The following is a 19,245-nucleotide window of genomic DNA, read 5'->3' as shown; positions in this document are numbered from 1 at the left end:
ATTCAAGTGTTTGAATGCACCATTATGTTCATGACAGCATTCCTCCATTGACTTGTATTGTACCTCAAGAAGTGCTTTATAAGATACAAAGTGTTATCTCAAGAGAACATTTGAAACCAAAACATCCTACATATAGCCCCTGTAAGAGATATAATGAAGCGAATGGAAAGGGTGAGGGGACACGGCAAACCAGCCTGTCCTGTCCACATTAAAAAGGGCTGTACAATGCAAAAATAATCATATATTAAAGCTACATTGTGTAATTCTTGGGGGAAACTCGCCAGATGAATTTTGTTCCGCCTAGCTCCGCCTAGCCCCACTCACATCCATTTGGGATCGCTTTCGTTTCGAGACTGTACTCAGCATCACGGGTTGGCTTCGATGTGAGTGGTTGAAGTGGCACGTCAATAAAGATGACGGACAAGTGGCTTATCCAATCATGTGCAAGGATGTTTGATAAGGCCCAGCCTTCTGAAACACCTCTCCAATGGAGCGATCCCAGATGGATGAGTGGAGCTAGGCGGAACGAAATTCATCTGGCGAGAGTCAGGTTAGTGAGATGGTATATTGCAACAGACTTGAGCCCCCCCTCACATACACACACCCACACACCCCAAGCGATTTACTAACTACGGAAGCCACACCATAAATGTTCTAGCTGATGCTACAAAATGTCATAGACAACTTTATTGAGTATTCATTCTCGTAATGAGGTTAATTTAGAAAAATAATTGTAAATTGCATTTAGTAATTTAGTCCTATATGACTATAGGTCATATACTTCATGCAAGATGAATAATGTTGTTATGGATTTGTTATGTTGGCTGATATTCAGTGAGCAACTTTGTAAACGAGGTGTAAAGGTACCAAATTCTCAGTGCTGACGTTATTCGACAATACCAGATATGTAGTTCAAGTTAACGCTAACAAGGTGTTCTATCTCCATACAAAGAGATTATCAGGCGATTCAACGTAAGGGGTTTTACGACAGCCACGAGCACAACTCTGTCTTTCGGTAACTGAACGACAAGCGCGAAAAGCGGAGCTAGAATTTCAGGTATGTCCCTCCTTATGTAGTTTACGATTTAGCTTGACCAGACCTAGTAAACAATGTCTAAATGTCTCTCTTTAGCACCTCCGCTGGCCAGTTTGCGCCTCAGAAATGTACCCATTGGTATGTTTGGCTGGGTCTGTGAAAACGTTCCCAGGGGAATGCTTTGCTAATGAGACCAGGTTGGTATTTTGGCAACAGTGCATGTGACGGTGGCCAGAGTGAATTCAGACGTACGAAATGGGCAGAGTCAGGCCGAGGTTAATCATTAAAATATTTGGTTAAATCCAACCAGCAGTGTTGCGTTATACATTTAAATGGAATGTGTAGCAAACTCCAGCCGGACAGTTGTAGCGTACTGATGGTTTCTTTATTTCTTTGTGAAAGTCCTGAGACCACCGTAAGAGCTATGTACAATATAATACAATAACATACAATAAGAACTTAACATGACACACATAACAGCAATATGTTAGGTTACAGTAAAATTAATAAAAAGAAAGAATAGTATCTAGCCACCTTGTTCCCGTTCCAGCTGAGTGCTAAGATTTATCCTTAAGAATCCACTTCTTTAAGCTACAAAGTAGCACCGTAAGAGCTATATGATAAGCCTTGTTCTCCGTAAGAGCCGTGTCCTTAAGCTACAATGTAGCACCGTGAGAGCTATACAAGTAGCCTTGTTCTCCGTAAGAATTACTATTCCTAAGCTACAAAGTAGCACCGTATCCAAGACTTTACTGTAGCCTAGTTCCTTTAAAAGTAAATGCATTCTAAATAATGCCGTTGCCGTAGTGACAATAACAAGCGTGCAGCCAAAGCCTTAGAATGCACCTTGTGGAATGTCTTATGTAGGCTACTGTACCAATGGAATTAAGTCAAATATAAATGATACATATGAATTGAAATTAAACAAAAACAAATAAACAACAGGTATATTTAAACAAAAACAAATAAACAAGACATGTTTATTTACAGAATGTGTCAATACTTTTTCACTGCAAAAAATAAAATCTAACCAAGTGTTATTAATCTTATATTAAAGAAGCCCTATGCAACAATTTTAGCAAAAATGACCTTAATTATGCAGGTTGAGAGTCGTTCTGATGGTTCTACAACACTTTTTGGGTCGTTTGGTGGGTGCTTCGTCTCCACCTAGTGCTTCTCCGCGGAAAAAACGAATATGCAACTTTCTGGTCCCATCCCGAACAAATCCGGATGTGACTCAGCGGAAGTATCCAATCGCGTCTCGAAAATGTAGTCAGATTGTAGTTTCTAAGAAGACTGCAAAACGGACTCCGACTTGGCTTTGTTGCTGTTGAAATTGTAAGTACCCTACCCTTGGGTGAACTTCGTTTTTGTAATGTGGTTTGATAGTCTCTTGAACAATGTGTTTGTTCGACCGTTTTATTGTGAGTTCTGTATGTGCTTAGCTTGGTTTCTTGATGGCTAGCTCGCTAGCTTGTGGGGGTTTAGCGTAGCAGTCACTTGCTACCGAAGCTGCAGGGGGAGCTATGTCGTGAAAAATGCGAGCCCAAATCAGGCGAAAACCCAGAAACAGCGAAGGAATAACCAGACCTGCATAAGGCTTCTTTAAGATCAAAAATCCATTTGGTATTGTTTTTTATTGGGAAAAGACTAACCTAGCGCACTCTCAAAAAGATCATTTTGACATAATTTATGAAGACTTTGACTTATTTTAAAGAGTCTTATCAAGACAAATTTGCTAAATGCACTGGCAGCCAAATTTGATTGTTTTTAGGACAAATTTGCTTAACACACTGGCAGACAAATGTGCTTGTTTTCAGGATGAGACATCTTAAAATAGCCAAACTCTTATTTGTTACTCTTATTTGTTACTTTCCATTTCAATTTCACTTATAGAGCGCCAAAACATTACACATGTCTCATGGCGCTTTACAGAGTGTTAAAACATTCAGAGAGCCCATGAGTAACAGGGGCGAGGAAAAACTAGAATTGGAGATACATATAGGAAGAAACCTCGACCAGATCTACGACTCAAGGGCCTGACCATCTTTGCTGACTTTGCAGGCACCCGTGCTTGCTGCTGAGAAGGTCTCACACACAGAAGTTGAGAAGGGAAAGGAGGAGGGCGGCCGGGGGATTCACTTCTGAAGCACGTCTCCATCAGTTCAGTTCAGTTCAGTTAACTTTATTGTCCCAAAGGGAAACTTGTCTCGCAGTCAGGTACACATAAATAGCACAAGATACACAAAGACACAAGATGGGGTAAAAAACACAGGTTAATATCAGTTAAGAAGGTTAAGAAAGAAAATAAGAAAGAAAGAAACTGTCTTATCAATCTACGTTCCTGACAGATGCTCATCAGAATCGTTTCTGTGCAATAAAGCAAAATTGTGCAAATTTAGTAGGCGTATTGCACTAGGAATAAAATAGTTTTTTGTCCTATTGGACTTATAAAATGGGACTCTTAGTCTCCGGCCTGAGGTAAGAGCTTCAAATGAACAGTGAAGGGGATGATTTTTACAGTCCAGTATAGAACTTGCCTTCTGGATGACCTGCTTCTCATAAATGGTCAGCAAGGACAACTGTGGACAGCCAATCAACTTCCCAGCCACCTTCACAATGTGGCTAAGATTGTTTTTGTCCCTAAGACTGATGCCTCTATACCAGGCAATAAAAGAAAAAGTGAGAACAGATTCTATAAAAGATTTGTAAAATAAAGACAGCATAACCTTATCCACATTAAACAAATTAAGCTTCCTAAGGAAGTATAACCGTTGTTGTCCCTTCTTGCAAATAGCCTCGGTATTTATATCAAATTTGAGCTTGTTGTCTAACATTGTACCGAGATATTTATACTGGTCAAACATCTCTATGCAGCTTCCATTTATATAAGTCGGTGGTGGAGAACAGGATTGGTTTCTTCTAAAATCAATGACCATATCTTTTGTCTTTGAGATGTTTAACTGAAGAAAAGACTTGTCACACCAACTGACAAACTCATCAACCACTGGCCCATGCTGGGATTCATGTTTATGCAGTAAACTCACAATGACTGTATCATCAGCAAATTTCAGGATATGCCTATTTATATGCTGACTTCTACAGTCATTTGTGTAGAGGATGTACAGCAGAGGGGAAAGTACACAACCCTGAGGAGAGCCAGTGGAAGAGATGCGCCTTTCTGAAAGACAACCATTGACCTTTACTCTCTGTGATCTGTTGGTTAAAAAATCCATAATCCAACCCACAAGATTATTATCAAGATTAAATTCTGATATTAGTTTTCTAACTAAAACATGTGGCTGGATAGTATTAAAAGCAGAAGAAAAGTCCAGAAACAAGAGCCTGGCATGTGTGCCAGGACCTTCCAGATGACTGTACAGGAGGTTAAGTAGTGTAATTTGGGCATCCTCTACCCCCTATTAGCCCTATATGCAAACTGCATAGGATCCAAGGCCTCACCCACCCTTAACAACAACAACCATTTCACTATCTTTTCAAATGACTTCATGACCAGTGAGGTCAGTGCCACTGGTCTGAAGTCATTTAAAGTCTTTATAGTGTTGCCTTTTGGCACTGGGACTATAGTAGATTCCTTCCATAGAAGGAACCCTTCTCTGTTTTAAAGACATTCTAAAAATATCAGTGAACACCCCACAGAGCTGTTCTGAACAGCACTTTAGCAATCTCCCAGTAATATCATCTGGTCCTGGACTTTTATTGACCTTATTTCTTTTGAGTACTGACCTTACGTCTTCCTGTGTAATTAAGAATGTACATGAAGTGGACTTTACCAGCGATTGCTCATCAGTTAATTTTTGAAGTTCATCTGAAAAGTCATGAATGTCAAAACGTGAATAAAAAGTGTTTAATGCTTCAGAAATATCTCTATCACTGTCATAGGCTGGGATATGGACTGGCTTGTTTTGTGTTCTATGCAGGCCTGTCATTCTCTTGACACCTTCCCATGCTGCCTTCAAGTTATTGCTGCCCAGTCTCTCCTCTATCTTACTTTTATATTGTAATTTAGCTTTCTTGATTTCTGATCTGACCTCTTTTATTGCCTCTCTTTTTTCACCCTCATCCCCTTTGTGAAAAGCGCTATGTTTTTTCCTTAACACTTGTTTCATGGATTGAGTGACCCATGGCTTGTTATTCGCATACACTTTTACATGCTTTTTTGAAATAACAGTATCCTCACAGAAAGAGACATAACAGCATACGGTGTCAGCCAGTTCATCAATATTTGAAGCAGAGTCCATGAAAACAGTCCAATCTGTGCAATCAAAACAGCCCTGTAATTGGGAAACAGACTCATCATTCCAGACCTTGATCTCTCTGGTTTTTACTTTCTCCCTCTTAAGCACAGGTCTATACCTAGGAGTGAGATGGATAGCATTGTGATCGGAGAAACCGAGAGGGGGCCGAGGGGAGGCCTTGTAAGCCTCCTTAATTGAGCCATAGCACAGATCTAGAGTCTTATTTTTCCTAGTTGGGTATGTGACATATTGATAGAGGTTGAGACTTTTGCTCAGTTTGCAGTTATTGAAATCTCCCATAAGGAGACACGGGGCATCCGGAGAAAGAGATTGAAGTCTTTGAATCACCGTGTGGATAGTATCAGCAGCAGTTTGTGTATTGGCTTTGGGGTGTATGTATACTACAGTCACAAATATTTGGGGGAACTCCCTTGGGAGATAGAATGGGCGAACAGAGACAGACAACAGTTCGATGTCAGCTGTGCATATTAATTCCCTGACAGTGATGTTGTTACACCACATCTGGTTTATATACACACACACACCGCCACCCTGAGATTTTCCCGTAGATGTAGCGTCCCTGTCTAACCTGAAAGGCGCCCCAAAGCCGCTGATTGATAAGTCCGCATCGGTATCTCTAGATGACAGCCACGTCTCACTGAAGGCCATAATACAGGCGTTCCTGTATTCGTGTAAGTAATTCAAGTTAGCGTGCAGCTCATCGATTTTGTTTCTGAGCGACTGAACGTTCGCAAGTATTATGGATGGGAGCGGAATGCGCCGCAATGTTTGGCGTTTTAGCCTGAGTCGGACGCCACCCCTCCTTCCTCATTTCCTCGTGTTGCGAAAGTTTTTACCATAGTTTCCAAAAGACTTGTTCCTAGAGATCTCGGTCCATATTGCACAACTAACGCAATTAGTAGGCTAAAGTCAGTCATACTACGAATTGCCTCCAAAACAGCACATTTCATTTATAACATTGTATATACAGGGCTAATTATTTTTTGGATCGTGAAATAGTAAAAAAAAAAAAAAAGATAATACAGGTAGACCTACAGTATGACCTATCTGCACACCAAAATTAATTAGTTTTGTTTTGGCAATTGGTTGACAGTGTTGAGGGATAGGTGATTTGATTCTGGAGTGCGAAATAAACACAGGACAAGAAATTGTCAAGCCATCAGGTAGGAAAAAGAGCAAAGGAGAGAAGAAATGAGCAAAAGATGAATGCAGCCATGTTTATGAGTAGCCTAGCCTACACATGTGATGAAATAGGCTAATGTTAATGAAGTGTTATGGCTGTTAGCCTCTTGCTATGTTGCTAGCTGCATGTGAGGTAGATCCACCACTGGGTATTATGATGGATTATTTGAATCAGGTTAAAATGATTAGATACACTGCAAAAAATAAAATCTAACCAAATGTTATTGTTTTAACTCTCAAGAGACTTACCTAGCACTCTCTCAAAAGATCACTCTGACTTCATTTCAGAAAACTTTGACTTATTTTAAGGTGTCTTATCAAGACAAATTTGCTTAACACACTGGCAGGCAAATTTGCTTGTTTCCAAATTGCATATGTTGAAAATGGCATTGTATTGTGGCCTTTGTACTGTATGTATGGGGGAATAACGTTTGTATATTGAGCATGCCGTGTCCGAACGAGAATGCAGTTACGGTATGGCTAAATAGTCTGTGGTGCAAAGCATAACGTCGGGGTCAGACCTCTCAAGTCTCACGCATTGAGCGTGAGACACGCGCATTTCAATGACTTCACACTCACACGCCACACATGGCATTTCTCACTCCGAAAAATTATTCTATGCAGCTCCATGCACGAAAATCCGTGTTGGGCACGAGCTCTCATGCGTGTATATGTTGGTGGGCAGGTACCTATCCGGCGGCTACAGACAACCATTATTCAGTGCGTATTTCTTGAGGAGCCTATGAGAAGACGTGTATATTATGGTTATTTATGCATCATATGACAAATAAAGAAAGTGTATTGATCTTGTTTCGTTGTTGTTTGTCCCAAACAAAAATAGCCTAAACATGATTAAATACAATAAATTACAAAACAGCGGCATAAAGCCCTTGTCTCGTTACACCATGGTCACACGTTGCTGTCAACCCATAGCCGCCCCCTTTTGAGCTTGCCAGAGGCTGAATCAGTAGGCTACTACATTGAAACACAATTATTGCCGCGAGGCATTCCAGGCTACAAATTTAATAAAAGTAAACCATGCATAATTAAAAAAAAAGCTCAATTTAGGCTACTTCGCTACGCAATAAGGTTTCCATTAGAGCACAGCGCACGTTTAATGAATGTGTGACAGGGACTGCCTTGTCTCACAATAAGCAGCTGGAAATTCCAACACTTTTTCAATTACACAAAACTTTACAGTGATCATCAAATACCCTGTAGATTTAAGTGCCCATCAGTCTCAACATTTAACTATATATGTCCAAAAGTAAATTAAATCCCATACCAAAACCGAAAATCGTATGCTTTTGATAGCCTAGTATGCCGCTCCAAACAGAACGCATGTCTCACAATAAAACGCACAATATAAGAAATAAAGTTCTGCCTCGAGTAAGCCTACCCCAAATAAATACCTGTGCTTTGCGAAGCCTAAGTAAATAGCAGACCCCGGACATAATGTAGGATTTACGGAAAGAATGCACACATACGATGTTGGACGCCTGGCGATGCTGGCCGTCTACTGTGCCTCTGACTCCGCTGCCTCATTTGGATGGTAGCCTAACTCGACAGGTGAGCGCGAAGATTGGATATCGTATATGCAGACTACATTCTCTTTAACGTTACCTTACCATCTGCGGTGTACAACCCAAAGTATTTCCAGACACCACATTTTAGATGAGTTGGGGACGTAATTGTCCGCTCATGCTGGCAAACAATAAAATAAAAAACAAACTAATCATAGACTGTAAAAATGCGTTACACATGGCACTAAAAACCGAATAGTTTATTTATAGTTCGACAACGGATATTTCACGTCATGTTCGAATGCATATTTGCAGCAGCAAGACGTCAGGCAGACCGCTCTTAGTTAGAGCCGCTGTTATCCAATGAAATTAAGTTGCGCTTCAGGGCGACTCCACGCGCGTTCCCGAGCAACTTTTTCTTCTTCTTGTTACGTGGCAAGCAAAGTGCATTATGGCCACCCTCTTACTGGAGGACGACTCTCTTTTTATAGAATATCCAATAAAAATCGCCGTTGGTCCATGCGTCATTTCCAGCTTTAGAACTTGGCGCATGGTCAGAGGCGACTGGAGCTGGATCCGAGCCCCAGTGTTCAATATGGCGTTGACTATGAATTGGCCGGATTTACTAGCCTAGCCTCTGCCATTCATTTGTATGGAGGGCGGGACTTAGTCACTCTCTCCAGTTATATATAATACCTCCATGGTGCGCTAATTCAGTTCAGAGAGCTGCTGTTCGGGAATGTAGTTTGTTATGCTTTACGGAGACGTGGCTAACAAGCCATATCCCCACTTCTAACGTTGAGCTGCCTAGCTTCAGTGTAGCTCGTTTGGACAGACACTGTAAACTTTCTGGCAAAAAGAAGGGAGGCGGACTGGTGCTGTACATTAACAATAGATGGTGCAATCCCGGACATGTAAAGTAAAGGAGACTGTATGCTGTAAGGATGTGGAGTTATTAGCGGTTAGTCTCCGTCCGTACTACATACCGAGGGAGTTCTCGCACGCAATTGCTGTCTGTGTTTACATTCCACCTCGAGCTCGTCCGGATACAGCGTGTGACGTCATCCACTCCACAATCGCAAGGCTTCAAACCCAACACACTGACGCCTTTTTTGTGATCTCTGGCGACTTCAATCACATAACACTGGATTCCACACTCACGAATTTTTACCAGTATGTTGACTGCCCTACAAGGAAAAACAGGACAATAGACCTCATGTATGCAAACGTGAAGGATGCATACAGTGCAAACCCCCTCCCCCCACTGGGAAAGTCAGACCACAACCTCATTCATCTCCAGCCAATGTACAAGCCCAAAGTACAGAGGCTACCAGTTCCCACGCGCACCTTCAGGAAGTGGACACCCGAAGTGGATGAGGCTCTGAGAGACTGCTTCGAGTGTACTGACTGGAGTGTGTTACAGAATGGAGAGGACTTGGAGGAGGTCACACAATGCACAACTGACTACCTGAACTTCTGCATGGACATTGTTGTTCCCACCAGAACTGTACGCTGCTTTCCCAACAACAAGCCTTGGATAACCAGCAATGTCAAGACCCTTCTCAACAGGAAAAAGATGGCGTTCAGAGAGGGGGACATGGCAGAGCTGAGGCGCGTGCAAGGGGAACTCAAATTCAAGCTGAAGGAAGCTAAGGAGGATTACAGAAAGAAGGTGGAACAGAAGCTGCAGGAAAACAACTTGAAGGAGACATGGGACTGCATGAAGGTTATCACTGGCCTGAAGAAGAACAGCAGCTCTGTGGAGGGGGACCTGGACAGGGCGAACCAGTTGAACCACTTCTACAACAGGTTTGACTGCCCTGCTCCAGCTCCAATGGTGGTGGTCTGTCCACCATCCACCAGCCCCCACCCTCACACCCCCTCAATACCAGCGCATCACTCACCTCCATCATCACAGGCTATCGTACCCCCACCATCACTAGATTTTGCACCCCTCCCCCACATGGCGATCACGAACAATGAGGTGACAACGACCTCAGTCAACAGCCATCAGACACACAGATCCCAGATGCACCCCTCCCCCTCCCCTTACACCCCTCACCATTACAAAAGATCAAGTGACAGTCCAACTTAAGAAATTGCACAGCAATAAAGCAGCTGGGCCTGACAGACTGTGCCCAAGGCTACTCAAGGCCTGTGCTGCTGAACTGGGGGAGCCACTGAAGCACATCTTCAATTTGAGACTACGCCTTGGACAAGTTCCAACACTGTGGAAGACATCATGTCTCACCCCTGTCCCTAAGAAGCCACACCCTAGTGAGCTTAATGACTACAGACCTGTCGCTCTTACATCACATGTGATGAAGACAATGGAGCGATTGGTCTTAGGCATGCTCAGACCCCAGGTACACCATGCGCTAGACCTGTTACAGTTTGCTTACCAGGAGAAAGTGGGCGTGGACGATGCCATCACTTATCTTCTACACAGGACACATTCCCACCTGGACAAGGGGAAGTGCTGTGAGAATCATGTTCTTTGATTTCTCAAGTGCTTTTAACACCATCCAGCCCCTCAGATTGGGAGACAAGCTCTTGCAGATGGGTGTGGACACTCACCTGGTAACCTGGATTACAGATTACCTGACCGAGCGACCACAGTTCGTCAGACTGAAGAACTGGCTCTCTGACACTGTGATCTGCAGCACCGGAGCGCCACAGGGAACTGTGCTCTCTCCAGTCCTGTTCACCCTGTACACATCTGACTTCTGCTACAACACTGAGTCATGCCACATGCAGAAGTTTTCTGATGATACTGCAATTGTGGGGTGTATCAGGAACGGGCAGGAGGAGGAGTACAGGAGCCTGGTGGAGGACTTTGTGCAATGGTGCAAACTCAATCATCTTCAACTTAACACTTCAAAGACTAAGGAGATGGTGGTGGATTTCCGCAGGTCTAAGCCCACTCTGCTACCAGTCCAAATTGATGGGGTCAATGTGGAGGTGGTTAGCACCTACAAGTATCTGGGTCTCCACCTGGACAATAAACTGGACTGGTCAGCCAACACTGACGCACTCTACAAGAAAGGGCAGAGCAGGCTGTACTTCCTGAGGAGGCTGCGGTCCTTCAATGTGTGCAGTAAGCTCCTCAGGATGTTCTACCAGTCTGTTGTTGCCAGCGTCCTCTTCTATGCAGTAGTATGCTGGGGAGGAAGCACAAGGAAGAAGGATGTGGGGCGAATTGACAGGCTGGTAAGGAAAGCTGGCTCTGTAGTTGGAGCTGAACTGGAGTGCATCACTTCACTATCTGACAAAAGGACCCTGAACAAACTGATCAACATCTTGGACAATGAGTGTCACCCACTCCACAGCACTATTGTTAAGCAGAAGAGCCTGATCAGCTGGAGACTTCGCTCACTGCCTTGCACAACTGACAGACTGAGAAAGTCATTTGTCCCCAGGGCCATTGAACTGTTCAATGCCTCACTTAAGGGAAGAGGAGAGATAGACTTCTCTGCATAGTCTGTCTGCCTCTTCACCCCCTCCATGTTTGGTACTGTCTGTCCACTAGCCACTTGTACCACTGTCTTTATGCCTCACTGTTTGCGTGCTATATTAGCACATCAGCACATATGCATAACCCCCCCCCCCCCCTCCATGCAAATGGTATTGCCTTTATCTTATAACTCCTTGTCTGAGCTACTACCAGGCCTATGGTTTTTAAAAGTCAGATGTTCCCTGACAAAGACATTCGAAAATTAAGAATGTTTATTGACTTGAAAAATACACTAATTTTTCCAAACTCCCTTCATTCAACCCTTGAAGACATCATGGTCTGGTGCGCTGTAGCGCGGGTTTGGTCACAAGCGCCCTGTGGTCGCCCGATATTTTAATCAACCCGACCGCAACTCGGACCGCAAATATTAATTAGGACAAAATTATACCCGACCCGCGATCTGACCCGCTTATTTACAAAATGTGTGCTTTTGGTTATAGCCTGCTTGCAGTGTGACAGTAGGCCATTTCTGTAAAACAAACTAATTTATTTGCGAAACTTTATGCAGTAGAACTACACGCAGTAGGCACGCAGGACATAATGTTTGCGCAGGAGAGAGAATGAGAATAAGAGCGCACGCACGCACGCAACCACCTAGGATTAGAAGACTAGGATAAGATTTGAAGGCCATGGACATGCATCTTTCTTTCGAAAACAGAAATGGTGAGGCAAGGTATAGGCAAGAGAGATACATTGCTGGTCAAAACGTTAGCGTAAGAACTGGTTTATAATGCTGATTGAAGCACAAAGCACATTTACTAAAGCACATCCACTGTTTAAAGTCACAAACACAACGAACTAAGGTAACTTTTATGCATGCGCGAACCTATACATACCGGTAGATATGGCTGTGTAGTCTGTGCCATAACATTTATTCCTGCATGCTGCCCGTTTTGGCTGTCATACTTTTAAATGGCTTCGCAAGAAGTAGGCCTTTTCGCTTTTCCTGAAGGGGTGTCTTTATCATTTTAACTCGCGTCTTCAGCTTCTTTACTGTTGACTGTACTGCTAGCCTTCTTGTGATATTTTAAGTAGGCCTATTTGTAGAAAATATATATTTAATTAATTTTAACTGACCCGCCCGCAAATGACCCGAATATCATTAAAATATTTTGTTTATGACTCATAACCGCGGGTGACCGCAGTCATCCGCGGGCGACCGCTTAATTTCGGGCAGACCGTGCAACACTGTGCGCTATGTAGATCGTTTCTCAGAATTTAGGTCTACTAGGCCTACAATAACGTCATCACCAAATACATCTTTTATTTTTAGTTGATCAACCACAAAGACTAGCATAGGCCTACTGTGCACAGTGCACTGACGACTGTAGCAGCCCAAGGTAACCAGTTGTTGTAGATGAGAGGCAATCCCTTGTTTCAGATAGCCTGGACAACATGTTACCTGGGTGTTGCCTACAATATTAATTAATGCCTACAATAGTTAGCCTACAATAGTTAATTGATTCGCGTAACATATTAGTTGGCTCAAAGAGTAGGGAATCAGGATGGAGAGAGTCACGCGTGTGTTGCTTTTGCGGGATCGAATCCAGTTTAATGCTAGTTTTCAAAACATATATTTTTTTTACATGTCTTTTGTCCGAGTGGCTGTAATGTAGCAGAGCGCTCATGGCGTATGAAAAGCGACTTCAAACCGCCTAAAACAACTTGTTTGTGAATGTCTGACAACTGCTGCAGCGCATGCACGCGCAAGGAAACCAGTAGGTGGAGAAACCAGAAGGCACACAACACCGGAACGATTTTAAGGCTATTTCGCATAGTCTACTCAATGGTGCTATTTCACACGCATTATAGCGACCCCCACTCACCGGGGTTAGGTGGAAGGTGTTGATAGACGATTGGCGTAGCCTACAGTGGACTAGGGCTGTCAAAATTGCTCAAAAATGACGTTCGAATATCCCCTCTAAAATAAACACATGTATTCGAATATATTGGAATATCTAGGCTATATTATTTGCGCATTATGTCAGTGACGCGCATCATGTCATCTGTTTTTAACTTTTTGTATGGTTATTGCTTGACAGGGGGGATCCCAAGCAGCTTTCAGCCATAAGGCATTTCCTAATTCACCCGACACTGATATTCAAAATGTTGAAACTATTTCGGCATAGCCTATAAGCAGTTTAATTAAATGTAATGTTAGTAGTAAACAAACGGGCTACTTGGTGAGGCTTGGCCTCACAGATAGGCCTATTAACTGACCGCCCGATTCACGTTGGCAGGGGGGGCCATCAGACATTTGTTCCCAAGGGTCTATGAATTGTTAATCCGGCCCTGCCCCCAACGAACGCAACTTTCCACCTCTGAGACAGCTTAAAAGAAGTCTAGAGGACTCCTAACTCACTGACCTACTTAGTATAGGCTGCGCAAACCACAGGCCTTTTTTTTTGGGCAAGCCTGCATTCAAGGCGGGCCTTCTGTTGAAGAATTTTATATAAATCCTGCGCTAACCACAGGCCTTTTTTTTTGGGCAAGCCTGCATTCAAGGCGGGCCTTCTGTTGAAGAATTTTATATAAATCCTGCGCTAACAGTAATCCTCCTACCCCCCCCCCCCCCGCTACCACAGCTGTGGATAGTGTGGCATGCTCACGCTTTATGTCTCCTTGCAAACTAGGCCTATAGCCCAACCATTTACGTCTTCAAAAAATAACAACTTGCCAGATATGCCTTCATATCTTTGGGCTTCATTCAGCATTTTGTTCTTCCACTGAAAATGACTCTTCTATATTTGCTGCCTGCTGCATCCTTTCTGTTTGTATTGTTTAGAAAAGGTTTGACGTCTTGAGTTAATGCATTAAACATTGTTTGCTGGTAACCAGCCACAAATAGCCTACAGATTCTTGCGTGCGTACATTCTCTATTCTCTCCAAAATGTGCCCGTTCTATAGGCTGGCCAAGTGCGTAATTCTGCGGCATAAAGCAGATGTATTTGTTTATTGTACAGAAAAATAAAAATAACCAGTCAAGCAGTCAGTTGACTACATTGCAGTCAATAAGTATAGGGCAAATTACGAAACCAAAACGTGGGTCATAGTTGTCTAAGTCTCTGCTGTGAGGCCAAACCCATGAACAAAGACGCATTGATATCTGCAATAGAGTTTTTTTGGCGAAACAAGCTCACAGCCGAACGAGTTATAGCACTGAAGGGAGAGGCAACTGGCATGTGATCTCCCCACGGGCCAATGGATGTACAAGTTTTCTCCTGTGCCTACGATATTTAATCCAGTGTTTTGTCAAGTTGCAAAATGCTATTCGTTTTAACAAATTTTTATGATAGTATGAAGTACTTTTTGTATAGGGTACTATCTTAATTGTTTTATACTCAATACTTGACCAATGGCTATTGCCAATGGCTATCTGTCTATTGAAAGTGAGAATGTGGCATGTGATCTTCTGTGTAGGCTTCATAAAATAAAATAAACAGATTGCTAATGGCCTACATGGGGTGCGTTTCCCGTACAACTACGGAGGTTAGCTTTTTACTAACAGGATGCATCGTTCAACTAACCAACATGTAAGTTACGCGTACTTACATAGTACTGTAAGTTTGGACCATGATAGTTTCCAAACTTCAGTAGTCTGGACTAAGGTGGTTAATGACGTTTAGTAGCACGTGAACGGGCACCTGCACATACTTCTGTGGCGCATTGCGTTAAGGCCGGCAGATGACAGCCGCCGTTGCACAGCAGTTACCAGTCGCCTGTCCAAGAGTTCGAATCTGGGTTAAGATTTTGATAACAATATTGACATCGTTGTTTACCTAAGTTTATCTTTTGTGCAGATCATATTATCAAAATCAGAATCCGCCTTCTTGGCTTGGTTTGCGTAAACTAACAAGGACCCCCCCCCCCCCTCCCTCCATGAAAATCAAAGGCTACATATTCTCAGCTGTCTCGTCAAAAAGTGCGCACCACCTTATTATTATCTGCAGGTGTGTAACTTTTACTTACGTGCACATGGCTGATTCTACCACAGGTCGAGAGGTGTAGTTGTAACTACACAACTTTACGATAGTGGTTGCGAACGTTCGTTGCTAATATGGTTTTGGGAAACACTAACGTAGTGTAACGATGCATTGGACTAGGCCTATGTAAGTTCCAAATATGAATGTAATTCTGCAGCATAAAGCAGATGTATTTGTTTATTGTACAGAAAAATAAAAATGACATGTCAAGCAGTCAATTGACTATACATTGCAGTCAAGAAGTAGGCCAAATTAATTTACGAAACCAAAACGTGGGTCATAGTTGTCTAAGCCTCTATAGCTTAGCCTGTTAAAAACGTCACAGAAGCCTACCCAAGGCTACAGATTAATTCTGAATAGTTATTTCTCTACTGGCTCAATTATCACACCACTGTTTTGATTTGCATAGTTGCGTTAACCCAACACTGACAATAATGTAGACAGCAAATTTCGATTTCCATTACCACCGTGTAGTCAAGCCTTAAGCCATACCCAAGTAGCCTAAATCGAGGTAAATCGAGCTTTTTCAGAAGGGGCGGCAGGCAGAGCGATGTACAGTGGCAGAGCGACGCACAGTGGCTGAAAGTGGTACTAAAGCTTCACGCAGCTTCACGCCCTGAAGTGCCCATTTGAAAGCGATGCCCACTGTACAGCATAGGATGACAGTCAGGTACAAAGCACTGCACCATGTTGCTAACGTTAACGTTAACCGCTTTCACACGTGCACACGATATAAAATACACGATGATAAATATAAAATTCAATATCAAAACAGTATTATTTACACGATTACTCCTGAAATAACTTCTATTAACTGCACATTCACTATATAAAAATCACTGTTTGGAGGAAAGGGTTTGCGTGCAGTCGCTGGTTGGAAAATGTTCAAATGGCAATATTCGTGCCGTTTCGTCCTTGCTTATATTATTCAGTGAGGCGTGGTGGTTTATGGGATGAGTAGTTCCTTCGCTCGGAAATGAAAATATGTACACAGTCTTGTACCTTTGACTTTTTTTGGTCAAAGGTACAAGACAACATATCATTTAGAGTTTTTTCACTCTAAATGATATGTTGTATGCTTATGAGTTATGTTGTAGCTGGTTAGCCTAAGACATGCTGTAAAACTCTTTAGATAAGGATTTTCCCAAAACGTCAATGGGACAAATGAATGGGAATCTTACTTCCGGCACCTAACCGCATTTTGGCTGTGGGCGGGACTGTGCAGCCCTATTCCAGCCACCTAACTGGTTTTACTTTGAGTGAGCTTACTTTGAGTGAGCATTTTTTTTCCTGGTGGTGAAGTTGTAACACAGTCACCCGACAGCGGTCAAGTTTTCTTATCGTGAACCAAAAACATGGCAGAGTGGAAGTGAATAGGACTAAGACAGCGATAAGTAATAGACCTCTGAAATTCGCCTACAAAAAAAGCTGCCATCTTTGATAGCCGGTATCTGGCGGTTTTTCCTATGGGTAAATAACATGAAGAACTCTTGTGAGGACGAAAAAGTCTGAAATGCACACGTTTTCCTGAATACACTTTTGTCCTCTGCCTTCGATACTGTGATATCTGATACATGAAGACGACTTCATGCTACCCCAGAGCTAACTTGCTAACTAACTTAATGGCAAGTTGCATCGCAAGTTAGCTCTGGGGTAGCAAAAATCAAAGTGTGCAGTTGGCTTTTTTTGCTGTTTTTATATCAACCAATGTGGATAGAATAACCGTATTGTTATGTTCTTTCTGCATTACCTCGGATCTCAATACAAATTTGTATTAGAATCAAGCCCTTGAGTGCGCCTCTGCTTTTTTTTTCTACTTTCTGCATTACAAAAATACAGTTTTTAAGTATTCACCAGAACTCCACCCGCTGCGTCTTTCTTAACGTCAACTAACGCATCAACTTAATAAACAAATAAATTACTCACTAGTAGTGGAAGCCCTAGGAGGTGGAACTCATTTAAAATGGTCAGGGCGCGTTCCCGTAAGGGAACCGCTCATTTAGGCAGGGGTGTTTGGGACAATTTTTCTTTATGTTATTTTGGGATTGCAGCGCATTGATGATGTCTTCACATGAATGATAGGAAGTAGTATGATGCGCTTATGCAGTGTATGGGTTCTAAGATCATGTCAATGTGATGATTGATGTTCTCTGTGTTTTGGTTGTGACTGCTGTTATAAAATGTTGTCTAACGCTTCATTCAAGGGACGCCTCTGTCGTGATGTGTCAATACTGTTATTCTGAAGGGCCTAGTCATTGTGGGTGTTATACGGTAACTGGCTTTCATGTTAACTGGCTGGACTGTTTACTTTGCCTCTGGAGTTAACGTAACCGCCCCCTTCTTTTGCAGATGTGTTCAGCCGATGATTTAGCCTCCGATACCTGGTCGCAGATTTGTCTGTTTAACTCCAGTTCAAATAGAAATGTTTGTGATGCTCCAATTCTATGTTGTTTCTTGTTGTTCTATGTTGTTTAATAAAGGTTTACAACACGATGTGTCGGCATTGGAAGTGTCAGATTGTCTGTAGTAGGCAGCATGCGCTGGACCATGAATATGCCACCAAATAAATAAAACTAAAGAAACTCCACGTGGGTTTCGAACCGCTACTAAATTAAACTGCTTGAATCATAGACTGTATTAAGGTTTTGCACCTACGTCATAATGTCATGTGACCGTTTGTTTACAACTAGAGTGGTAGGCAAGAATGGTAGGCAAGACACTGCAGAGAGTGGTAGGCAAGCCTACAGCAGTTGGGTTGCATAGGCTATACATAGTTACAAATAGCTTCAAAATTTAAATTTTAATATCAAATATTGACCGGGATGCCGACCACTTGTGTAGGCCCTAACAGTTGGTTTTACAATAAGAAGCAAAAAGGCTACGAACGACCGTATAGCCTACCTATCCTTGTGGTTGTGGAGGATGATCATTAGCAGCTGTGAAGTCTTTTATTCTCAAGATAGCCTAATGGTGTAGCCTACTGTCTACGAAGACGTAGGCTAAAATACAACTATCTACAGTCATCCAAAAATGAATTGCCAGAGATAGGCTATGAAGGGGAAAAGTGCAGCATTTTAAACATGGCAAGATTATTTTTTACCGGAACAGTTTGTTCTAATTTGTCTCGTGAAATTCGTGCTTGTGGACATCAATCACCTATCTTCTGTCCTTCTATTTCAAGTTATCATGAGTGTCATTTGATTATATAAATCACAACAAATGCTAATAAATGAAAACAGAATAGGCTTATGTGCTATAGGCTAAAGTCATTTAGGCTAACTCCCGTATGTCAAAATAAACTGATTTGATCCTGTTTAGCGATCACACACAACAACTTAACACAGCAACCTCAAACACCACTGTTGAACCTAGGCTACTGCTTCAGTCATGTAAGAAATAAGCAGTTTATGAATTATCTTTACCCGTTTAATCAAGTCCACATGACCAAAATAACAACATATTTAAAGGCTGAGCTAGCATAACAGCCTAATATAGGCGATGCTGCAATGGATAACTAATAAAAAGTTTCATACAATTAATTAACTTTATCACTCACATTCTGAGTTTTTCTGGGTGGTTATATATCCATGCAGATCGTCTTCGAATAAGCCATCGCTGTTATATGATATAATATGTTACAGGATTCGTGACTAACGCCATTAATGTTATGATGCTGACTGACGCTGGCTATAACAGTAGGCTACCGTTTTAAAGGTGCCATGTGTAA

At 42.4% G+C, this 19,245-nt stretch overlaps 1 protein-coding gene across 1 annotated transcript in view; it reads right to left on the bottom strand.

Annotated features, from left to right (window-relative positions):
* The window catches only part of slc35f4 (solute carrier family 35 member F4), a 150,414-nt gene that overhangs the window by 92,548 nt on the left and 38,621 nt on the right, over positions 1-19,245 (bottom strand). The window lies entirely within an intron of this gene.

The sequence above is a fragment of the Alosa sapidissima genome, chromosome 5, assembly GCF_018492685.1.
Source record: "Alosa sapidissima isolate fAloSap1 chromosome 5, fAloSap1.pri, whole genome shotgun sequence".
Classification (NCBI taxonomy): domain Eukaryota; kingdom Metazoa; phylum Chordata; class Actinopteri; order Clupeiformes; family Clupeidae; genus Alosa; species Alosa sapidissima.
This window is presented reverse-complemented; position numbering and strand designations above follow the sequence as displayed.